Raw genomic sequence first — 26,139 nt, forward strand, 5'->3', positions numbered from 1 at the left:
CTTGTTGTTAGGAGCACATGCTCTCACCAGCTGAGCCATGCTCAGCAACAGCTCAGTTCGAGTGCAGCTCACTGGCCCATGTGGGAATCAAACCGGCAACCCTGTTGCTCAGAGCTCACGCTCTTGAGCAAGCTCTTAACCAACTGAGCCACTTAGCTGGCCCAGGTCAGGAATTTTTTATTTCCTTCTTTGTGGATGGAAGGCCTTGAGGCTTTGAGATAGACTAATGGCATAATCAGAAGTATTTCTTTAAAAGTCTAATCTGTCTGGAATGTAGAGTACATATTTCATAGAGGGACTGGAGGTAAGAAGGAATGCCAGAAGACCAGCTAAGAAACTATTGCAATAATCCAGGTGAGAGCTGATGGGTTTCTGCAATTGTGGTAGTGGAAATGGAAGGCAGTGTTTGCAGTTGATATAACTTTTGGAGGTGGAATTGACAAAAGGTACTCAGGGATTAGATGTGGGACTGAAGGGAGAAGCTGAGAAAGGGTGATTCCCAGGCTGGGGCATTTGAGTGGATGAAAGGGCCATTTGCTGAGATGAAAAGAGAAGTGGTGAGAAGAGATGAAGAGCTGGCTTTGGCTGTGTGAAGTCTGGGATAGTTGTAAGACACAGAACACCATCGGAAATCCAGAAGAGTGGTCTGAGCCAGAGGTACAAATATGGGAGCCGTTGGCACAGAGATGGTATTAAATCCTTGGGTGGGGCTTTGGGTTCCTAACTGCTCCTCCAATTTGTATGTACAAGTGGACAAACAATCACTTACATACTTAGAGGAAGAAAAGGAAAGCAATCAGTTTACAGTGGTTCAAAGAAGCCATTTTCTACCTACCTCCTAATATGACAACCCAGGTTTATCCAGAGCACCTTATAAGAGTGAAAATGGGCCTGAGAGAAAGCTAGCTCACGTTCTGATTTCTTTATCACAAAACACCGAAATGGTTCCTCTACAATTTCACGTTTCTCAGATTTAATGCCCCTTCCTCAAAATACACCAACAATGAGGACATTTTCTCTGCATGTAACAGGGCATGGTTACTTTCCTGGGACACTCTAAAAAATGGGCCATTTTTCCTTATATGATAAAGCTATGCCTGCTTTCCCATAATGATTAAGATTTTGATTGCATATAGACATTTCTGCTGAGTTGGAGCCTGTCACTCACCCGGAACGTCCCTCACCAAATGGAAAGGACACTCGAACGCCATGGAGTTTGAGCAGACCCATGTCTCCACACCATGAGCTGCCAGGGAATGAGTAATTCTGGCTTTGGGAAGGTCACATTTGTAAAGCTAAATTAATACGTCCTGTTTTTCATCCATGACCTCTCTCTGTTTCTAGTTTTCAACAGTCAGCTGCCTTGGTTACATGACCATGCAAAAGAAATATTTTTGGAGTTGTATTTATTGTCAATCCCAAGATGGACTCAGTTCTTGGAATCAATTTAATCAGTACTGATCCAGATGCTCAGAGGAGAGGAAGGAGAAATAGAGTCCATGTATCTTACCTTTCTGAATGAAAAAGCCCAAAGCTTCCATCAGTTCCAAAATCTGTTCTTTTTATTCCCTGGTGGTGAAAAGCTGTGAAGCAGATGAGGAACATGAAAGTCTCCATGAGATCAGCTCCTTCCCAACGTTTTGGTTTTTCATTTCACATAAGATTGAAAAGCTCCATTTGACTCTTATAAATTGCCTTTCCTCATCAAAGAACTCCAAGATTAGAGTCTATAAACATATCTGGACACTGTGTTTAGTTGTAAACCATTGGGGGAAACAATAAAATGATATCTAAACTAAACACCCAGCCCCTTTCCAATCTTCTTTATTGCTATAACTCCAATAACTCTTGAGTCTCTGTTAAGAATGAAAAGCTGACCAACCTAAAGTTTAAAGGCTTATGGGGCCCCAGAGCAAAATACCCTAAAGCTCCACCAAAGCAAGTCCAAGGGTAACAAGGGTGAGTGACTGCCCTGATGTTGCAACTTTTATGTTTACAAAAATAGACAATTTGGACCCTGCTGGGAGTCATCTCCTTGCCTCCTAATTAACGGTTTTACTTTTCTTTGACCAGTGGCCAGCTGCCCTGGGTAACTGCCATGGCACAGGGGAGCTAATGGCCAAGAGTTGAAGTAAAGATGAGGACAATAAAACCAAAAAATTTCACGGATGACCTGAGGACTGAAAATACATGTACTGATTTCTCCTCACCAAGCAGAAATGTCCAGGCTGGGAACTGATTGTTATTTATTCCATGGATTATTGATTAAAAGAAGCTTGTAACTATTAGGCATCTAAAGTCAAAAGGACAAACTTACCATCAGGCTATGACCAAAGCACACCCAGAGGCCAAGATATTCACAGAGCACTTCCTTGTTGGTAAATCAGAACCACAGTGGAGAGCCAGGCTTCAGCAGCCAGCACCACATTGGGTTACAGAGAAGATATGGTGCCTGGACTAGGAGTGCCCTGCGTACAAGCTACATAAAGACAGCACTGATTTACAACTCCTAGGAGAGACCTCTTAACTATCCGATGATCCATGTTTCTGTCCAGAATTCTATTCCCAGAGCTGAGAGTTTATATTTAAGTAAGCCCTTTGGCCATTACCAGAGCTGTCAGTCCGCAGAAGAACTTAAACTGACTAGTGGGAAAAGCAAGACTCAGAAAAGCACACTTCCAGAAGGGCAATTTTTACATTTTTAAAATTCAGCTGAATCATTTTGCAGGAGTGACTTAATCTCTCTAACCCTCAATTTCTGCATCTATAAAATGGAAATGAGAATTACAGGATTATGTTGAGAATTAAGTAATGCAAGGTTAGGCAATTAGCACAGGACCTGGCAGACAGTAAATAGTGAATGAAGTTGGCAAAGATGCTGCTGATGATGTTGAAGAGAAAGTAGAAGAAATCCTATTTAAACAATAATCCTGTATCTTTAGAGTTAAAAATCTTAACTAGTGTCCACCATAAACTTGCTCCGTTTCTTTGCCTACAAACATGAGCCAATGTTCAATTATGAGAGACCCTGCCTATGGAAAATCTTGGAAAGTTTTGGCAAGGCATTGGAACAAGTCAGAATTGTTTGATTGGTCTGATACAGATTTCAGAGCACATTTCTTTGCATATTTAAAAAAAAACGATGCCCAGGATTCTGAGGCCCATCCAGGTCCCAGCTTGACAAAGTGCCAGACCTCATGAGGACCTGAAGGTGCAAGGACCCTGTGTTTCTTTGTTGATTTCCCTCCCTGGCTCTGAGCTCACTTTCCCATTGCCTGCAGGAAAACAACATGCAGGGGTGTGGCAGCCATAAAGTTGAACAAAAGGATCCTGGCTTTTGGCAAGAACAGAAGGAAGTTCCAGGGGGCCTCAGCCCCACCCAGATCAGAATAGATGCTAAGGAGGGCCTGCTCTTGGGGGGCGGACTTCTCTTCCTGGAAACTCCCTAGACACTGCTCTCAGGTTTGTGGAGCAGCCCTATCTGTGACACTGTGAGTTAGCTGCACATGCAGTGTGATAATTGTCCTAGGATCCCAGAGGAGTCTTGCAGAAGGGACAGGGGGTGAGCTGATTAACCCCTGAGTGTACAAGGTGGAATGGTTTTCGTGCATGTGCGGAAGACGAGACACAGGAAAGAGAAAGAGAATTTTCCTGGGCTAATGCTGAGTCAGAAAAGCTCAGCTCCCATGTGGACTGTCCCCGGAGGCATCACACCACTGGGAACTGACCCACAGTGCAGCAAAGGTAAGAGGCCTGGTTCCTCCCCCGGTAGCATCTCATGCAATTTGAGAAAACTTTGCCTGTTGACTACCCCAGCCCAGCCTCCCACCCCACCCCTACCACACATGCACGAGTATGCGCGTATACAAACACACACACACACACACACACACACACACACACACACACACACACCACACACGCACACGCACACACACACCAAGTTGTTGAGGAGAACCTAGAAGATAGAAATACAAGTATCTAGTTCTGTCTTTTGCAAAACACTCTAGAAAGGCCTCAGGACATTTGCTGTCTTTATGTCCAATTTTTTTTTCCTGCGCTGGTCTTCATGAAAACTTTATTCTTTTACTTTAAAAAATAAAAACTGCTTTATTTAATTTTTTATTGGCCAAACAGGTCAGTAAAAATGTTAACGATCCCACTAATGGCTTACATTTGGATTTCTGGATTTCTATAACATTATTCTTCATTGATATTCACAATACAGTCACATATTTTGTTTCATTCTTGTAGTAGCAATAGGCGTTGTCATTGCAGTTTTACTCACGGAGAGACTTAGGTCCAGAGCAATTGGGACTTGCCTAATTGCACTAGGTAGGTGAGTGACAGGCCGCGTATCTTATCTCCATTCCTGCCTCTTTTCAGTGGAATTGTGATTGCTTTCTAAACCAAATGCTACATTCTCTGCCACATATTCTGGCAAATGATCTGATGAGAGGATGGAACTTTAGAAGCTGGAGCTGTCCTGGAAAACCCAGAAAGAGATAGTCACAGTATCCAGGTACAATATGCCACCTTGTTATTTTCCATCCCTGGGCATTGAATCCAGTTTAACAAATGATGAACAATGTCCCCTGTGCCCAACACTGGGTCACATGACAGGGGGTGGTGCAAACTATATGACCAAGGAGTGCTGAAAGCGGGCAGGGTGGGGGCGGGGGCAGAGGCTGTTTGTGGGAAGATTCCACAGCAGGTGAGCGTCACACTTGGGCTTGGCATAAAGTGGGGGCTTGGACTGAGGGAGAGCTGTTCAGATCCACACAGCTCCCCAAGCAGGAATGTGCTCAGAGCAGGGGGCGAAGGGCACAGACTGGGAATTGGATCATCTCAACTTGAATCCTGGTTCCACCACCTACTAGCCTTGAGTCCTTGGGTAATTCAGTTAATCCCTGTGGCCTCAGTTTCCTGATAGGTAAATGGGAATCATGGTGATACCTGTCTTGTGGAGTTGTCTTAAGGTTTAAATGAGATAATGCACATGAAGACTTTGCCGCGTGTAAGTGCTTGATAAATATTAACTATTGTAATGACCGTGTGCCTGGGGCATGCTGGGAATACGAATAAGAGGAGCCCTACCCTTGATTTGATCAGGATGATGTGAGTTAGTTGTGTGCAAATGACTACATGCCGTGTGATAAGCACTCTGGGATCATGAAAGAGGGATCTGCTAAGTCTGAGATTTGGGGTGAGGGTCTGGGGGAGAGGTGGGAAGATGGTTGGTTCACAGCAGAAGCCTGTGTGGCGGGAGGTGGCATTGGACAGTGGAAAGAGATGCACAGATTTGATTTTGAATCCCAACTTCATCCTTTACCAGTTGCATAACATAACAGTCTTAGTCTGCTAGGGCTGCCCAGCAAAATACCACATTCTGGGTCACGGAAGCAGCAGAAATTAATTTTCCCCCAGTTCTTGAGGCTAGAAGTCCCAGGTGAAGGAATCGGCAGGTTTGGTTTCTTCTAGGTCGCCCTCCTTGGCTTGCAGATGGTGCCTTCTTGCTGTGTCCCCACATGGTTGTCCCTCTGTGTGTGCATATCCCTGCTGTCTCTCTGTGTGTCCAAATTTCTTCTTATAAGGACACGAGTCAGGTTGGATTAGGACTCACCCTAATGACCTTGTTTTCATTTAATCACTTCTTTAAAGGCTCTATCTCTAAATGCAGTCACATACTGAGATATTGGGCTTAAACATAAATTTGGGGAGACACAATTTACCCATCTCAATGGCCAGGTTGATAAACCTCTCTGAGCCTCATTTCTTCATCTATAAATTGGGGACAACACTTAGCAAGGAGAACCATTGTGAAGCTTATAAAAGGAATCCCAGTTTCTGGCCCATAGAAGGTGCCCAATAGGCAGTGGTTATTATTGGTAGTACTGTGGGCCAAATCTCAGAGGAGCATGGGATCCCCTGCACAATCCACATTCCAGATCAATACTGACAAACTAGCCTTTAGTTATCCCATAGACTTCCTGAGAGGACAAAGAAGCCCTCAGTGATTTTACTTCTTGGTTCTGGCAGATGAGCCCATCATCAGATAAGTCAAATGGATGGCGTGATCAGCCCTACAGATGCTGTGTGTTATCTCTTTCTAGTTATTCAGGAATCTGTCCATTCTTTACGAAATGAGTGGGGTGAGAATACCCATCTCCTGCACCTCAGCAGAGAACCAATATAGAGCCGATACGCCCTGATTCTGCCTCTGGGGCAGTCACTCTAAGCTTTGTCCCCCCAAAGCAGCCTCTGGATACCTGTATCCTGGAAAGTCTGGAAAGCATTATGACTCCAACATAACACATTTATTACATGTAGATACAGATGGAGATTTAGAATAAATGTGTATATGTGTGTGTATATGTATAGTATGTGTATACATATGTATGTATGTATATTGTTTTGAAAAATCTCAAACTTATTGAAAAATTGCATGTACAGTATATTTTATATTATATTGTTCCTGATCTTTTTGATAGTAAGCTGCCAAAACGATGCTTCATCATCTCCAAATACTTTAGTGTGCATTTCCTATAAACAAGGACATTCTCTTACATTACCACAAAATCAAGAAATTAACATTGATACATTAGTACTATCTAGTCCTCAGACCCAGTGTGTTTTCAATTGTCATTGAATCCTCAGACCAATTCAAGTTTTTTTGCCAATTGTCCCAATAATATCCTCTGTAGCAAGAGTATTTCATAGTTAGGCATTTAGTTGTATGTTTAGTTGTCACATCTCCTTAGTCTGCTCCAATATGGAACCATTCCTTGGTATTTCCTTCACTTTCATAACCTTAACACTTTTAAAAATACAGGCCAGTCATTCTGTGCAATGTTTCTCAATTTAGGTTAGTCTGAGTTTCCTCATGTTTAAATTCAAGTTATATAATTATGGCAAGAGTAGCACAGAAATGATGCTGTGTTCTTCTCATTGCAACCTACCAAGTGGCAAATGATTTTAAATTTCACTGAGATCACTTGATTAAGGTGGTGCCTGTCAGAATTCTCCACTGCAAAGTTACTGTTCTTCATTTTTTAATAAGTGTTCTGTAGAGAAGTACTTTGAAATTACATAAATATCTCATTCCTAATCAGACTTTCAATGTGCCCTTTTGACACGTTCCCATCATCCTTTGAGGACTTCCTGGTACAACAAGATGTTGCAGCCTTCATTTCAGCTGTTTCACCCAAGAGTTCCCTTTCTAGTTCCCTTTCGTGGAGAATTATTTAGTGTGCTCATTGCTAATTGGAGTATCCCTGTTCCCAGACTCTCTCAGTGGACAGAGCTAGGACCTGTATGTGTGTGTGTGTGTGTGTGTGTGTGTGTGTATATATTTATATTGATCTATATGTATTGAAAATCATAAATTCATACTGGTACTTCCAATTCCAATCAGCAACATCGTGTTCACTCTAGTTTTCCCCCTTTACGTATATGTAAGCCCCTTCTCTAACACTAAGGGAAACTGGCCCCCATTATCCTTAACATAGTTGCTTATTTGATCAATCTCCTGAATGGAACCAACTGTGATCGCAGCCACTGCTCCCTTCTCCATGCAGATGCCTTCATCATCCTGCTTGGATTCTGACACTCCAGGCTGCCCTTCCAAAGGAACCCCCTGGCTCTGCCCATCCAGGCCCTGGCCTGTGCTGGGCAGCCCTTCTCTGTGGCTAACCTCCTTACCCTCTCTGGGCCACCATATCTTCTCTACCCAACGCATGAGTGACTATACCGGCCCCACATAATGGCTTTAAGGACTGAATTATTTAGAAGAGAAGGGAAGGGGCTCTTCAATTTTGACACTTTTGAAAAACTCAAGAAGTCACTGTGACCCATGATAACATTTGTGCATGTATATGTGTTGTCACTGTCTTTGATTTGTGAGGATCAGAGCAGTCTCCTTCATTCAGTTAGAGCACATGTGCCCAGTTCCAGGCCTGAGGGAGTGAGTGAGGTTCACACCTCTGATTGTATTCCATTCAGTACTGCTCTGATCTAATGGACATGGGCTACTCACTATTTGCTCAGGGTACTAACATTTCCAGGGTGAAACTACTGTTTGGGCAAACACTGCTCCTTTTTCTACTGTAAGTCCTAGTTTAGGCTTTCCCTCGTTTATTTACTCAAAACCAGATACTGAGCACTTGCTGTGTACCAGATACTTGGCTATGTTGTGACATAGAGATTTAAAACTTTGGTCTCTGCCCTCAAGGAACTCTCAGTCCACTGTGGGAAGCAGGCAAGAGACAGACAGTTACAATGCCTTGCGGGAAAGTGCAATATTAGCTGTCTTGACAGCGTGTCTGGGGAAAGCACCTAGCCCAGATGAGGCAGGCAGAGAGGAGATGCCAGAAGGGAATCCTGAATGGGTGGAGATTAACAAAATCAGGAAGGGCTGGGAGAGAAGCAAAAGAGGAAGTGGTGTCGGTGCAGTGCCAGAGGCAAAGGGAGGGGCTAGAAAGACAGGTGTGAGCTGGTTGAGGAGGCCCACAGGCTTCTTGGGCCAATATGGCTGGATTCTAGAATTTAGAACGAGAGGCCCTGGAGACAAACTTTTGCGGTTCAAATCCTGGCTCTGACATTTACTAACTTTGTGATCTTAGGCAGGTTACTGCTCTTGACTATAAAACTGGAAATTATAATAGTACTTACCTCATAGGACTGATATAATTAAACTCATTCTTTTACACAGTACACAGAAAAATGCATAGCATATAAAAAGCGTATACTAAATATTAGGTATTATTATGATTTCCCAATAGGTGGCGCAAAAAGGATTGGGGCACTAGCAAAGCAGAGGCACTGAAAAATCCTTAATTAAAAGAGAGACATTTAAAAGAATAGACGTGGGCCTTGCAAAAGAAACTATCTCATCACTAGAAAAGAAAATTGTAACTTTGTGAGGTAATGGATTTTAATCAGACTTATTGAGGTGATCATTTTGCAATATATATGAATATCAAAAGTACATTGTACACCTGAAACTAATATAATGTTATAAGTCAATTATATCACAATTAAAAAAGAAATTCTGAAGCCATTATTTTGGGAAAAATCAGAACTTTGCTGCACTTATGTAAGCTAATTTTATGGCTTACTGTTTTTTCCTTTTGACATGCTTTGGAGGATGGGAGAACACCACACTCTTGTCATTGTTTTGGCCTCTAAAGATCCCAGTGTCACAGAGGGGACTAGCTATGGAGACCTTCTCTCTTCTACTGGTTTCCCACCCACTGAGGTCTGTTAGGAGCTGCTGTGTACACATTCATTGAGTTCCAGGCCAATGGTAATGGTCATGATTGTTCTGACAAACCCAGCCCCAAACCAAGGTTACCCCAAAGCTGAAGGGGGGACCATCTTGAAATTCAATGAGTGTTAAAGCAATTCTGCACCCTGACTGTGGAAGTGGGGTTGGGGGGAGTGAAGCGTGAAGAGTGGGGGTTCTTGGAACCATCCTAAAAGTCTTTTTGAAATAGATGTCGGCAGCCTGTCAGCAGTGCCCTTCTAGCCCTCTTTTGTTGGAGCAGTAAGGCAGTCCTCCTTTCCCTGCAGTTTACGTCCCCCAAGAACCAGGGGAACCAAAAATAGAAGCTCAGAAATGCTGACAGTGCATCAGACTTTGAAACTGTGCATCAAAGGACACGACACAGTGAAAGGCAACCCACAGAACGGGAGATTATGTTTGCAAACCATAAATATGACAAGGGGTTAATATCCAGGCTATATAAAGATCTCCTACAACTCAACAATACAAACCAAACAATGCAATTTAAAAATGGGAAAAATAGACATTTCTCCAAACAAGATATACAAATGGCAAATGAGCACATGAAAAGATGATCAACGTCACTAATCATTATGGAAATGTAAATCAAAACCACAATGAGATACCACTTCACACCCATCAGGATAGCTGCTATCAAAAAAAAAAAAAAGAAAAAAATCCACAGAATACTAAGTGTTGTTAAGGATATGGAGAAATTTTAATCCTTATACACTGTTGGTGGGAATGTAGAATGGTTTAGCCACTATGCAAAACAGTATGGTGATATCTCAAAAAATGAAAAAGGAATTATCATATGAACCAGCAATTCCACTTTAGGGTATTTACCCAAAATAATTAAAAACATGAACTCACATATTTACACATCCGTGTTCATAGACTCATTATTCACAGTGGCCAAGAGATGAAAGAAAACCAAGTGTCCATCCACAGATAAATGAATAAACAAAATGTGGTATAAACATATAGTGGAATATTATTCAGCCTTAAAAAGGAAGAAAATTCTGACACGTGCTACAACAAGGATGAACCTTGAGGACATCACGCTAAATAAAATAAGCCCATCACAATAGGACAAATATTGTATGATTCCACTTACATGAGGTCAGATTCATAGAGACTGAAGGCACAATGGAGGTTATCAGGGGCTGGGAGAGAGGAATAGGTAGTTATTGTTGAATGGGTACAGAGTTTCAGTTTTACTAGATGAAGAGTTCTGCAGATGCATGGTGGTGACTGTTACACAACAGTGTCAATGTGCTGAATGCCACCGAACTGGACTCTTAAAAATGGTTAAAATGGTAAATTTTATGTTACATGTATTTTACCACAATTAAGAAGAATAACTTTAAAAATGTCAATAAAGCCTGGATTTTTGTTTAACAAGACAGACTCCTGATTCTGGGGGAAATGGTTAGAACTGTAGAAGGAAAAAATCCTATAGTTTATTTTCTGGAAATGTTAGAGACCTAAATTTTAATACTTAAATTTTATTTTTAAACTTTTCTCTACGAAAATAAATACATAGGAAAAAAAGTTTGGGTCAAAACTTTGTCATGCTCTCAAAGACTGGCTGAGATATTCTCTGCTAAATCACAAAGAACCTACCAGTGATATAAGAAGATTATTTCCTAAAACAAATAAGATCAACATCATATTGAAGATACAGAAATGAAAGAGACACTATGCAATATATTTGATTATTCAATTGTGTATGTGTCTGCTCCTAAAACATTTTTTTTTTAAGATTTTTATTGGGGAATTGAGGGGATGGGAACAGTGCTGGGGAATTGGGGGAAGGGGAACAGACAAGTTGCTGTCGTTTTGTTCTTCAGTCTAGTTGTGGAGGACGTTGCTTCACTGGCCCAAGTTGGCACCATCATTGCACTCTTCCCTGGCCGAGGCAGATCAGTCGCCGGCTTCTGGACGGCCGCTCACTGCGGCTGCTGGCCGCTCACGCTGGCTGCTGGCTACAGACGGTAGCCCATGGCAACCCACTGCCACAGGGGCTGTAGCCTACGCCGTCGCTGGCAACTCATGGCAGCCCAGCTCCAGGTTGAGCTGTTGTTCAGCATCTTAGCTGTAGAGGGCAGTGTCACTGGCCCTCATATGTGAGATCCGAACCGGGGCCCTCTGGTGTCCCAAGCCAGTTCTTAACCATCGCGCCACTCGGCCGGCCCCTAAAACATTTTAAGCTTGCAATGTTTGACTGGTGGCAAGTGAGCCAAAGGTGGTCTGTTAGAGGACTCTAAGAGACTTCCATACTGGTTGTTCCCTTTTACACTAAGAGGTGGAATAACAGAGCCAGCATGAGGCTGAATCTGAATTCGAGGTCACAGACTGTCGAGTGAAGCATCTGTTTAACCCCAGGTTCTGGGACAGGAAGAAGGGAGGAAATGGACCAAGAAGGGCTTTTCCTACCTCTTTCCTGAATGCCTGACTGGGAGGCCAGCTCTGACTACTGGGGCAGGTCTTGCTGGTCATAGCTTCCTCTACTTCTAAACTTGCAGGTTCACTCCATCTCCTAGGGGCCTTTGATTTACTCATCTGTAAAATTGGAACAATAATGAAATACTATTGGGCAACGGTGCTTTACAAACCATAAAACAGACGTGTGGTTTTATTTATGTGTATACTATTTCATTCCACAAAGATACTGGTGGCTACAACTGGAGAATAGAAAGTAGTACAGTGGTCACACACTAACATGCCCATATCTGGCCAGTACCATGTTATTAATTTTTTATATTAGCCACCAACATTGAAAAATCAGGAGAACTCATATAAAACTTCAAATTTTAAATTCTGTTAAAAGAGGAAAATTTGGTCCCACTGGTCCCACATTCATTCGCTAATTCAGTTACTCAGCAAATGTGGATTGGGTGATAATTCTGTGCCAGGCCCCATGCTGGGTGCTGGGGATATAGCAGAGGTAACACAGACTAGTAATCAAGTAAACAGACAATTAAGATAATTACAGAAAGCGATAAATGCCGTGAATAAAGCAGGGTTAGGGGTAGGGATTGGCAATGTAGTGAGGAGATGATGCTATTTTAGTAGAGGGGCCAGAGAACACCTCTCTCAGTTTGCCACAGTCCACACCACACCCTATTACACCACTCACTTTAGTCATTTACTGCCACCTAGCAACTGGAGGCATCTGAGATTGTGAGCTCTGCAATAAGATGATGGGAAATATAATCAAGAATTTAAATTAAGAACCAGGGGAAATACAAATAAGGACAGGATGACAAAACCAGAGGAAATAAGACCAAGCATAGATACCATAAGAGCCTTTATGATTGATATAGCTGGCATCAGATTTAACTCTGAGCTTCCTGGCAACCAGAGCAGAAGCGAGATATGTCCAATAGCATCATTCTCATTTTCTGAAAGGAGGAAATAAAGCCACTCCTTTCTAGGTACAAAGCTTTCCTCACCTGAACTCGGAGTAGAAATTGACCACGTCAGGCTTTATAAAGGAAATTCTGAGTGACTTAATGATCAATATCTTCACCAACGCATGGACAGAAAGTATATTATTTCCCACTGTTTCATTCATTCATGTAAAATACCTTTATTGAGACACTAACATAACACTCTGGAGATGCAAAAGTACTCATTGTTTTTTCTAGTGTCCATAGAGTTTAGATGAGGGCATACCTCATCTAAACTCAACTCAGAGAAGGTTGTTGTATGAGAGGTCAAGATAATGCAGTGCAGACCCCTTGTTCCTGCTGAACTCAATTCACAGAGTATTTAGAAGAACAGAGACAGTGTATGTCACTCAAACTATCTTCATTCCATAAATCTATCTTCTCTATTGGGTAGACAGAGAGAAAATAAAGAGTAGAATTAATAATTCTTGTGACAGCCACTCCTATTATTAAAAGGCAATTTCTATGGCCCTTGAACTTTTTGATGTCAGTAAGCAAATTTCCTTCCCTTTTCTGGAATGGTCCAGTGGGGAAACAGCTATGGTTGTGTATACTGGTTCCTTTTAATGCTGAGAACAGCTCACCTGAGGGAAGAAAATTGCTAGGCCTATTCATCCACCTAAGAGGACTCTGGCATACTCTGGGGCTGACAACCAGAGGCCAGGAAATCACGCCTGTCTTCTAGAATGTTCCTAGGGAGTTCTTTCATGACTCCACTGTCCAAAGCCTCATAAGAGTTCCCTTGCCAAAGGAGCCCAAAGGATTCTTAATTTGTGTCAGCTCCATTGTGTATCTCCAAATGCAGAGTGTATCTGTGCTTTTAAATGTGTCTCCGGCCCCACCAGGAAACACACAGGCAGAAGTATAGTAAAGCCAAATTTTCTGTTTTTATTTTTTGGCCCAGATAATGCTGCCTGGCTGAGACCTTATCACCTGGATTATCTTTTGACTCCCTGGTGGTTTTGTGGGCTCCCTCTCCTGCAGTTGGCAAGAATCAAGGTGTTGTCTGAGGGCCAGGGCCAAAGCCTTACTTCTCCCTCAGTCTTTTGAAAACGGAGAAGAGCAATTTGCCTTTGCTGGTTGTAATCCTTACCCAAACTTCCTCCACTCCATTACCACGCCTCTGTTACTCTGACTAAATATCTCCTTTGAGCCAACCTCACAGAACTGGTTCTTTGGGTTTGCAACAATGACCTTCCAGAAACTCCCTGAGCTCACTCTGGCACAAGCCTCACAGTCTCTGCTTCGCCATCTGGCAAGAGGTCTTTCTGGTGCTGGAGTAAACTACCCCGCCCGCGATGTTATCCAAGTCACTTGACATGGAATCCCGCTCAGTCCTGGAATGAGACAGCCTGTGAGTTCCCAAGGACTTGCTCTGAGAGTCCCAGTTAGTGTTGTATCTGTCTGACAAACTTCATTATGTAATTTTCTTATCATGGACCGGAAACAAATTTATAGGCATATATCTGAGCATGTGCATAAATAACTCAATACATAATATATTGTTTTATCTTAAATCACTTTTCATTCATTACCTTTTATCACTAAAGTGAAGTACAAAACACAGTAAGCTCAACATATCCATTAGGTTTTGTTTCTGAGGGGCGAGGGTTATCGTTATTAAGATTTTTAGAGTAAATGTTTTTTTGTACACTAATAAAAATTCGCTACCAACTGGCAGTGAGTGGCTAGGAAGCACACCTGGCAGGGTGCTTTGTGTTGGGCAGGTGCTCAATTCACAGAATAATAATAGTCACAGTCACCGACTGAGTTCTTCTCATGTGCCAGATACTGTCAAACTCTTCACATGGGTTGGTGTATCTTGTTTAATTCTCACAGTTCTGAAAAGTGCTATGGTTATTTCCATTTTCAGGTGGAGAGGCTGAGGTTTAAAGTGATTAAGTAACTTGCCCAAAGTCACCAAGAAGCAGGACCTAGGTTTGAAATCAGGTCTTTTACACTCCAGAGAAGGATGAAGTGAGAGGACGAGAGGTCTTGAGCAGCCAACTCTTCACACCCCCTCAGGCTTGCTGACCAGCTCTCTATATTCATACTGGGGTTCTCGTCTAATTAGTGAACAAAGAATTGCTTTTTCAGAATCTTCATCTGTGTCACACTCTCGGTCCATTCTGGTTGACGCCTGATTGAATCATCAAGATCAAGGTTTCTCGATCCCCAACACTGGTATTTTGGGCTGGATAATTTTTGGTTGTGGGGAGCTGCCTTGTACATTGTAGGATATTAACAGCATCCCACTAGATGCCAGTAACACCTCCCACCCCAAGTTGTGACCATCAAAAATGTCTCCAGGCATTGCCAAATGTCCCCTTGGGGGTAGACCCACTGCACTAGAGGTAAAAGGATATAAAAATTCCACAGAAGTGATGATGAATGTCCCCAGAGGATGGGAGCTCCTATGGGTATGGCTGGGAGGTGTCTGGGAATTCTTCTAGTGAAGCAACCCTCTCATAGTCACAGCATCATTTTGAATTCAAAATAAGTGGAAAAGGCCAAGGTGGTAACCAGCCCGAAGGAAGCCTTAGGCTCCAGAGGCTTGCAGAGAGGTGGTGCAAAGAGTTCCTCCAAAAGGCCCTAATAGCCATGATCTACCTTCCTAGTGTCACCATCTAGCAGGACATTTGTGTATATCTGGGAAGTTGTCCTTTCTTCCAAAGCCATCTCTGTACCATTTATTTGATCCCAAGCATAGACAGTTAAAGAGTAACCATACTAGATATGACTTTAGGGGTATACAAGGTATGTGAGAAGCGCCCCAAGATGGTGCTGGCCTCTCATAGCCTATCACAAGGTAGTCATGGCTATGAGAGCCTTTTGTCACAAGCCCCACATTATGCCTCAAATTTAAAATTGTGACAACAGCTCCAGTGTTATATATGTGCTGAATTTTTGCAAATGCTCAAAAGCACTAATTTGTTTAATGTATACATTTAAAATATATCATGATTTTCATATGTCTATTTTGGAATATTTTTCATTCTTAATATCCCAAGAGACTCAAAAAGTGAAAATGGTCTAGGCCTAGACCTGTCTTGACCTCTGACAGGGCCTGCTTTCATCATTACAAGGCAGAGTACAGCACATAGGGAGTGTAATCTCCAGGGGCTAGAAGACCCTGGGTTCCTAAATTGTTTCTCACATGTTCTGATTAATGCTAAAAGTTTTGTGAAAACTTTCTATGCAATGTCTTACATTCTAGGGTAATTCTTTTTTTAAATTTTTATCAAATTTATTGGGGTGACATTGGTTAGTAAAATTATATAGGTTTCAAGTGCACATTTCTATAATACATCACCTATGTATCACATTGTGTGTTCACCACCCAGAGTCAGTTCTCCTTCCATCACCATGTATTTGACCCCCTTTTTCCTCTTCTACCAACCTCCCTCCCCTCTTACCCTCTGGTAACCACTAAATTATTATCTATGTCTATGAGTTTTTGTTTCTTTATTATTTGTCTTGTTCATTTGTTGCTTTAGGTTTTATATCCCACAAATGAGTAAAGTCATGTAGCTCTTGACTTTTTCTGTCTGACTTATTTCACTTAACATGATAATCTCAAAATCCATGTTGTTGCAGATGGCAACGTTTCATCTTTTCTTATGGCCAAGTAATATTCCATTGTATATATGTACCACATTTTCTTTATTCAATCATCTATCAAAGGACACTTTGGTTGTTTCCATGTCTTGGCCACTGTGAATAATGCTGCAGTGAACATAGGGGTACATATATATTTACAGAAATGTTTTCAGATTTTTTGGGGGTAAATACCCAGAAGAGAGATTGCTGGGTTGTATGGTAATTCTACTCTTAATTTTTGGAGGAACCTCTGTAGTGTTTTCTATAGTTGGCTGTACCAATTTACATTCCCACCAGCAGTATAAGAGGGTTCCTTTTTCTCCACAGCCTCTCCAACACTTATTATTTGTCTTGTTGATGAGAGCTATTATAACCAGAGGTGGTATCTCATTGTGGGTTTGATTTGCATTTCCCTAATAGCTAGTTGAGCATTTTTTTCATGTATCTATTGGACATTTGTGTGTTATTTGGGGAGAAGTGTCCATTCAGGTCCTTTGTCCATTTTTTAAATTGGATTGTTTATTTTTCTTTAAATAAATTTTCCAGGAGAATACGTAATGATCTATCAAAACTCAATCATGAGAAAATTGACAAGTCAGTTTAAGAAATGGTCAAAAGATTTGAATAGTCACTTTTCCCCAAAGATATATAGATAACAAATAAACACATGGAAAAGGTGCTCAACATCAATAGTTACTAGAAAAAAGCAAATTAAAACCAAAATGGCTAAGTCTAAAAAGACTGACCATACCAAATGTTGGTAAAGATATGTAAGAACTGAAACTACTGATGGGAAAGTAAAATGGCAAACCACTTTGGAAAACAGTTTGGCAGTTTCTTAAAAAGTTAAATGTATACCTGCCATATAATTTAGCCATTGTACTCCTACATTTTTACCCAAGAGAAATGAAAGTTTCTTCTATCCATACAAAGAGCTGTACACATATATTCACAGCAGCTGGAAACAACTCAAATCTCTATCAATAGGTGAATGAAGAGACAGGCTGTAGTACGTCCATACAAGGGAATACTACTCAGCAATAAAAAATGAGCGAACTGTTGATATACACAATATGAATGAATCTCAGAATTATGTTGAGTTAAAAAAGCCAGACCAAAATAATAAAAAAAAAGAATACATACTGTCTGATTCTAATTATATAGTATTCTAGAAAATGCAAATCATCTGTAGTTATAGAATGCAGATCAGTGTTGCCTGGGGATGTGGTGGTGGAGCAAGGAGTGAGGGAGGGGTTACAAAGGAGCATACGGAAACTTTCTGGGGTGATAGACATACTCATTATCTTGATTGTGGTGATGATTTCATGGGCATATCTGGGTACCAGAATCAATAGGATTATACACATTAAAGATGTGCATTAGGATGGAGCCCTGGCTGCTGTGAGGGGGACAGAGGTACGGTCATTAATTAGATCCACCTGGCGATTTCTCCGTTTCCTTGTCCTGAGCTGAACACAGCATGTTGTAGCCATCGCGCCCAGGACTGCCTGGATAGTGTTACTAGAGTGAAGTGTGAGAAACTCATAAAAAATGCAGCAGCTTATTGGTGGGTGAAAGCCCTGCTGTAGCACCTTCTCATGCTACCTGAAGGGCATCTTTTATCTGGGTAAATCCTCTTGGGGCCAGAAGAGATTAGATCAAAATACACTGGATATATTTGCATGGCTAAAAATCCCTCCTTCTTAGAGAATAAAGGGTGTCTCCTCCCCAGAACAGAGAGTGTCTGAGCAGCTTGGATCCCCTCCAGCATATTCAGACCAAAAAACTGCAATGTCCCAGTTTTCATTGAGGAAATAAAATACACACACACACACACACACACACACACACACACACACACACACAGCCGCCTCTGAGGCTGGGGGCTGCAGGTGCAAGCTCCAATTAGAGCAGCCTGCCTTCCAATACCTTTTCATCCCGAACAACGGCTGGGCCTCAGCCCCCACCAGGGATTGAGGAAGGCCCCGGAAGGATTGCCGACCAGACTGGGAAAAACAAAGACTGTCCAGAGAAAGGCAGCTTCTGTGAGTCGAACCTGAAACCCTAGCTTTATTTTCCAAACCTCTCGTGAGAATTAGCCAATGCACAATTTTGTGGAAAATCAGTCACTGGCCCCACAAGGAAACAAACCGCCTTCCAAGGCCCTGCACTTCCTCCATAAATTATCGTGGGGAGTTTTCTTTTGCAAACCAGCAAGGTGCAGTATTTCTATAACGGCACAATCATATTGGTTGTTTCTACCATTGACAACAGTTCCCTCTAAATTGATATATTTTTTCAGGGTTACAGAGGCAGGGTGGTCCCTCTATGATTGGTGATTCTTTGTATCATTAATATCACATCAAGGCTTGAAAAAAAGCACTTGTGACTATTTTTAGCAAAGAGGTATGTGCTTGATGTTGTTGTCAATGGCTCTATCCTCAGCAGAAAAACACTAGGGCCACAGACTCATTTTCTGCACTCCTTCTACTCTCTCCCTCCTCGTGTTCTTTTTCTTGACTTTTAAAAGAGAAGGCTAGGAAATTTGAGAAGGTTGTTCCACAGTCAAGGAAGTGCTCCAGGGGAAAAAGACACTTCTCTGCAGGTGCATCACCTGGTGGGCTCTCTGGGCTGCTTTGCCACCGCCACCCCCTCTTTCACGTGCTGCTTCCTTGACTTCCTGAGACACTTTCTAGTGTTTTAATGATGAAATCTCCGAAGAGGTGCCAACAACTGGAAATGTTAACAAAAGAAGGTTAAAAATCTATACTCCCACCACCACTATTGTACTATTTTTCTGTGTTGCTCTCCAGATATTGTCATTGGGTGTACTTTTTTGTCTACCATGTGTGTGCATGTATGTGCAGTGGTGCTGGTGCTGGTGTGTGTGTGTGTGTGTGTGTGTGTGTGTGTGTGTGTGTGTGTGGTGTGCGTATCTCCTGATTATTATTTCTCTGACTTGACTTCTCCACTGGGTTCTCACTCTTGACATATGAATGGCTGATAAGTTAGCAACAGAAGAAATAATCCTTTGACCCTTTAACATCCAAAAACAGTCATTTCTCATTAGTGAATACTAACTGCTCATGGGGAGATAGAGTTATATTCCCATGAGCCTCTGGTTACAACAGACTCATCAATCAATCAATGCATAAACTTGTTTCATGTGTGTTTCTCTTTATAGACACTTTATTTAAAATACACTATTGATTCATAATATTGAACTCCCAGACAACATGGAGTATTATATCTCGGGCCTGAACAAAGCTTATCTAACACACCTATTTTCTCCATAAGGCACATCACAGCCTTCTTGCACTTAGGAACACTAGACAGCACTTCAGAACTACATTTAGGGGGCCTTTTTTTTAAATCAACATATAACATTATATCAGTTTCAGGTGTATAACATAATAATTTGATATTTGTATTTATTGTAACATGATCGCCACAATAAATCCAGTAAATACCCATCACTGTACATGGTTACAAAAATAATATGCAATGCAGTATTATTACCTATAGTCTCCATGCTGTACTGGGGGCTATTTTAAACAGTGAAAACTTGAGTTGCCAAATTTCAAGCAACAAAAAGTATAAAAATGCAAAAAACGTGACAGTAAATAGACCATGCAAAGAACAATTGTTAACAGTATGAGAGATGAAGAAAGAAGCAGAGCATCATCTTGTTTGACCTCAGCTGGGAATTTGTGTGTCAGGCAACTTAGATTTTTCGCTGCTCTGCACATGTCCGTGAATAAGTGAAAGTGTATGAGTATTGATTTGAGGGTTATAAATAAATTTTAGTGAGTAGGCAAATTTTCAAATATGGAATCCATGAATAATGAGGATGGACTACACCTGCATTGTATTAATACAGTCTGTTGTGAAGGCAGGAGGTGGTAACCCTCCATATTTCCTTTTGAAAATAGTTTGTTGCTTCTTGCTAAAAATGCTTTCATGATGGCTGCTACCTATTGTGATAAATCATTTCCTTTTAAAGTGGTGGTTTCAGGAATACCTGGTGGGAGACTTCTATCATGCTTTCAAGGTCGTCTCTGTGATTGCTAGGTCTGGTTGAGTGCAGTCCATTTGGGTTGAAGTCAGAAGGTCTGAGTTTGAGCAGTGCTTCTGGCTTTAATCTCCATTAGCAGCCTGACCTTGAACAGCTCATCTGTAAGAGGGAAAGTCCATAGTTCATCAATTCTAAAACACTCATTCTTTCACATTTAACCCTATCTGAAATTGTGTGGTCTTTTTGTTTTGTTTTCCAATTGATGATGTGTCATGGTTTCATTGTCAGCATTCTGTTTGCTTTCTGGGTGGTTCAAAAAATACAGGTGCATATTCTACCCTTTGGCATCTGAAAAGTGATGAAATACAGTAATGATGATACCTGCCTCATGGTACTGTGAGGACTGAGCAATGCTCAACTTCACAGGGTTGTTGTAAAAAAGTGAATAACATGAAAAAGCATATGTATAGTGCAAAGCACTTGCAAATGAAGGAATTATTAGCACGACTGGGAATATGTTTTCACTCCTGGAATAGATAAATCTTTTACTTTTGAAGTTCCTCAGAAAATACCATAAAAGTTGCACCATGACCCCCTACCACTCTGGTTATATTTTTCATGCAATGGTTGGTACCAACAGATTAGTTTAGTGAGTGATAATTATTTTTGTCATTGGAAATAGATTCCAAAAAGAGTTTGAGAACTCCTGCTTTGAGGAAAGCAACACTTAAGTTTCTTGGGGGCCAGAGCAGTCCTTTCTCCATGCCTATGATGCTGCAACAGTGAGGTTGCATGTGACCCTATTATTGGTGTTCTCTTATATGCGTTATGAGAGGGTTTCCTCTCATAAAACTGCTTTTGCTTATGTTCTGTCCTTTTAGTAGTAAAAGGAAAATGAAGCAATTGAGGCAATAGTTTGGTCCTAAATTATTAATATAACCCAAGATTCTTCCATTTATATCATCCAGATCATTGCCTCAATTGATCTTTTTTTGGGGAGATGGAGGTTACCTAGATTCTGTGTACAAGAGAAAGCTTATAACCCCTTCAACTCCAAATTGATGCTTTAATCCACAGCCCTTGATTATGTTTTCTTGTACACGTTTGTTTGTTCCTTGATATAAAGGGACAATATAAATGTAAGACATCTCTCTGGAATCTAAATATGGACATATGATGGTATCAGCTAATTTGGTGTATAGGGCTGAATGCCTGCTGAGGGTTTGCTCCCTGATAGCAAAATATGGAGGTTGCTTTATCTGCTATCCTATTGCCAAATTACTATCAAAGTAAATGAATAAATGTAAGATGGTCAAAAACCAGGATTCCTCAGGCTGCTTCTGAGTGCCATTTTGTTAGATGTTTGTGTATAACTGTTTCAACACACCTAAAGATGGGCACTATCCTTTCCATTTTACTATTATCAACATTAACACTCGAAGGTGAAATGGTTTGTTTAAGAGCACCGAAGTAAGAAACAGAATAACCTTAACACCCAAGTCCTGCCTCAAAGCCCTGCTCTTTCCATTCTAAGGGGCAACAGGGGCTAACCAGTGTCCCAGAGGTGCTGTTGACAATTCCTCTGCCACCCGCTTTTCTTTCTTTTCGGAGGGAAATTTCAAGCCTGGCTACTTTATTCACATTGTTGTCTTCTTACCACAGGGCCATGCATAAAGAGGTACTTGCTAATTTTTTGGAAACAAAGTTTTCTTTTTCCTCAAGCCAGGCAAGGGTACAACCTTCACTCTACCACTCCTCCTCCCTGAAAAAGAAAAGAAAAAGTAATAGATGTGTAGCCTCAATGAGATTTTTCTTTGATTTCTGCTCTGAATAGCAGGTATTGTCCTCAGGAGTTATTACTTTGGGAGTGCCAAGTCAATAAAGATTAGTATCTCCTTTTTCTTAAATGTAGTGCTGGAACACAGAGATTTTAATTGACCTGCCAAGGTCACGCAGGCATTAGCAATGGAGCCAGAAGTGGGGCCCGCACTCTCCTTCCCCTTCACGGGCCAAATCAGCCCACACTGCTGTTTTATGCACACTTAGTAAATATTTACAGCTTTAAATATCTTCCCAGCTGCAGTTAGAACAAGAAGTACTTTCATATAAATGTATATGCATGTAAAACAGATGTGAGAAACATAAACTTGAATTACACAGACACGTAGCACCCCAATCATAAAAGTACTCAACTAAAATCTGAGAGATCGAAGATTTGGTCCTACTCTGTCCTTTTCAATCTCTTGGTTGTTCTTTAATGTTCTGGGCAGAGAGTACAACGCTTGACTACACGATCTATAGTCTGTGGCCAACTTAGAAGTGCACTGACGAAAAAGGATGAGGAAAATGTTCACTGTGTGGCAACTTTCCCAAGCTCATGGTACTTTAAAACATCCCGTGTTGGAAAAAGTAGTAAAAGCTTGTTTTTAATGCGTTGGATAAAATATTGATCAAATCATACCCCTCCTTCCTAATAGACATGTTTTCTATTAAATTATAAATACCTTGTACCAAGATATTAGCTCTATTTCTCTTTATGGTAAAATTGTAATATGTTAACAATGAATGGATTCATTCTATTTGAATCACACATATTCTTTAATATAAGCTACTTGAGGAAGGAGAGCATCTATCTAAATGGAAAGATGGATGGCATTCTTCATTCTACTAGCCTTTCAAAAAGGTGGAGGGTGCTACCTTTCCCCACCCTATTCCAAAATGTTGGGGAAGGATTCTGATTGACTTGATGAATCGACCATCCCTTGGACCAATACCTGTGTCCAGGGAGAAGTGGATCATGGTCAGCCAAGGCTGGGTCATGTGCGCACCCTTCTTGCCGGGTGTAGGGATGAGCTGATTGGGCAATGACATCCCATGATCACAGCTCCACCAGGACCAGGGGGTGGAGAAGGAGTTCCCCATGAGAAAGGCTGTTCCAGTGCCAGAAGAGGGATAGAAAAATGAGCTGGGCAGACAAAAAAGTATTAATTAACTTACCCTGTTCCATTGGGCTTGCAATAATTATTATAAGAATCCAGTTGAGCAGCTGGTATTAGGTACTCAAGGCTAACGTGTGAGTGACTTTCAGATTTCCCACCATCTTCAATGCAGAATGTAATCAGGACAGACCCGATTTACAGTATACTCCATGACCTATGAGTTGATTTGCAATGGTTTCGTAGTGTTATTAACAAGAATATTAGTAACAAAATCCACTGTTCTCAATCAGGTTCTACACAGAGCTCCAGAGCTTCCCAAATCATATTTTATGAATTCTAGGAGGTCCCTTGTGAAGTAGCTGGCACTTGTTGTGCTATAAAGCCTTTCTGGCGATGGAGAAACTGGGCTCTAAGGAGGTTATGCAATTTCCCCAAAGTCCCACAACCAGCTTGTGGCCGAGCCAGTAAACTCTTGTCTTACATCGTCGTGACTGTGGGGATTCGCTCCCTTCTGCTCCACCATTCAGACCAGATGAGAAAAATTGATGTTAATGAGGCTTCTTTTGTCAAGCACTAGTGTGATTGGTTTTTAATGGCCTTTATTTTCATCTTACAAGGAAAATAGTATATCTTTTCCTGGCTAAACACCAGTTCAGGCAAAGCCACAAACTAGCCCCCTGAGTCCTATTTACAAAACTGAACCCAACATAACTCTGCTGAGCTGGCAAAAACTGATCATCTCACTCCAGCTTCCCTGGCCATGGCCCACAGAATAAGGATCTGTATTTCGGGGTATTACTGTGCATTTTTCTTAGTTTATCATGACTGGGGGAAGTAAAAAGCACTATAAAACATGAGACACAGAAACCCTGGGAAAAGGAGATAGTAAAAGGAAGATATAAAGGAATTAGGAGAAAGATAGTGTAGGGAGATTCAGACAATCATTGTGATGGGGGGTCACAGAGAACAGTGGAGAACCAAGTTTAGAAGGAGGAGGTATGAAAGTTCCTGGAGGCAAGGGAAGCTGACATTACTGAATCCCTACTATGTACCATGGACTTATACATCAATTCTCTTGTTGCATTTAATATCATCATGACAGCCTTGCAAGGGGTGTGTGGCCATCCCATATTATATAGAGAAGGAAATAGGATAATTGAGTCCAGGTAACTTGATGGATTCATGCAGCTAAGAAGTGATGAAGTCAGGGCTGAACCCAGAAATATCTGACTCCCAAGTTCCTATTCTTTCTGCCCCACCCTCCCCATCACACACATACTATCTCACCACTCTCAGGAGAAGGGGAATGAAGGAAGCAGGATAAGGCAGGGGGAAATTCTAAGCAAGGATATAGCCTCAGTTACTCTAGCTTTAGCCTGGTCCATTAGGGAACATGAACTACCCTTCAGAATTCATCTCGCCTCGAGGCAAGGGAGTTAGACTTTGGCGCCCCTGCCAATCAGTCATTGCCTGTGGGCTGTCCCTCTTGGCCAGGATGGAGAGGGGTGTGGGGAATGTAACATCTCAGGGGAGCAGCTAGTTAGCAGAAGGAAGATATCTGGAGGAGGTGTCTGAAAGCTGTTAGCAGGCACAGCAGCTGGGGGATGGGTGCACCAACCCAGGAAAGGCAACCTGTGCCAGGCAACCGCGTCTTCTCTACAATCTGCTACCTATCTCTTACTGTGCAAGGGAAGGGAGAAGGGGACACCAGAAGAGAGGGAACCACTGCCCCAGGGGTCATCGAAGCGCCTGAACAGCCCACTCTGATTGCCACTGTCGGTTTCAAAGGCCTGGCCCCTGCAGCAGCCAAGTAACAGCCAATCAGCAGACCTCACACTGGGGCAGTTCCTGTGATAATGTGACCCTTGATCTGCACTCTAAACCACCTGCTCCCCTCAATAGCCCACCCACCTCCCGTCCAGGTAAAGATTCAGTGGATTAGAAGAATCAGGGGACCTAGGAATTTTGACCTCACTTTTACCATATTCATATGTTTATCACCAAGTCATTCTCCACCCTCTGTTTGATTATATTCATAATCAAAAAGCCCAGGCTCTCTGCCTCCATGAGATTCTGAATCTCTTAATCTGGGATATCTTTTAAGTCCCAGGGTGATTCTAAGTGCAGCCAGGATTGAGGATCGTTGTAACCAGGCATTCCTCTGTCACTTTGGGCCTGTATATTAAAATCACCTAGGGCATTTTAGAGGTACCCATTCTCAGGCCCCACTCCCCAGAAATTCTGATATGATTGGTCTTAAAAGGAGGTCTGATACTGGGGTTTTAAAGCTCCCCAGGTGCTTTTAATGTGCAGAGAAGGTGGAGAACTACTGGCTTGGGGATTTTTTTAAATGGTGCCTTGGGGAGGAACCCCAGGACAGGGAAATTTGGAACTATGTTGGGATCAGGGTCCTAGTGAGGAGGAGAGAGGCCTCTGTGGACAGTAGAAGCAGAGGTGAAAGAAGAGACTCTCATTACTAACTGGAGGATGACGAAGGTTTGATTACCTTTCCTATCAAATTAAAGCGGAACTAGGTGTTTGAATACTCTCTTTGTTTCTTCAGATCTTCCATTAGTAGCTTTCTGTTGGAGGCCCACAAGGAGGCTCCTTCCAAAAACGGTGGGTGAAGTAAGAAATTGTGGTACTTGAGATTAAACCCAGAATTAAAATTAATTTACCCAGTCAAGACAGTTTGGGTATTATCCTGCTCCACTCCTGATCTTTTATCCCCACCAGCTGTGCAGGCCCCTTGAAGACCAGCCATTGGAGGCTGACATTGTTTCTAAGTAGCTACATCCCTCTTATTCAAGACCCTCTGCCCTACTTTCCCACCCATCTCTCTCTCTC

The 26,139-nt window shown here is 41.9% G+C and overlaps 1 protein-coding gene and 1 long non-coding RNA gene across 3 annotated transcripts in view; one reads left to right on the forward strand and one right to left on the reverse strand.

Moving 5' to 3' along the window:
• LOC109381785 (uncharacterized) overlaps positions 1 to 1,588 on the reverse strand; it is a 9,193-nt gene extending 7,605 nt beyond the window's left edge. The window contains exon 1 of the long non-coding RNA XR_002123811.1: positions 1,511 to 1,588. This is a non-coding gene — a long non-coding RNA (uncharacterized LOC109381785). The remainder of the gene's footprint in view (positions 1 to 1,510) is intronic.
• Positions 1,589 to 3,479: 1,891 nt separating this feature from the next.
• LNX1 (ligand of numb-protein X 1) overlaps positions 3,480 to 26,139 on the forward strand; it is a 168,200-nt gene continuing 145,540 nt past the window's right edge. For both annotated transcript variants that reach the window (XM_019640804.1, XM_019640806.1), the window contains exon 1: positions 3,480 to 3,744. The gene's annotated coding sequence lies outside the window, so the exon portion shown is untranslated. The remainder of the gene's footprint in view (positions 3,745 to 26,139) is intronic.

This window comes from Hipposideros armiger, unplaced genomic scaffold (assembly GCF_001890085.2).
Source record: "Hipposideros armiger isolate ML-2016 unplaced genomic scaffold, ASM189008v1 scaffold_53, whole genome shotgun sequence".
Classification (NCBI taxonomy): Eukaryota; Metazoa; Chordata; class Mammalia; order Chiroptera; family Hipposideridae; genus Hipposideros; species Hipposideros armiger.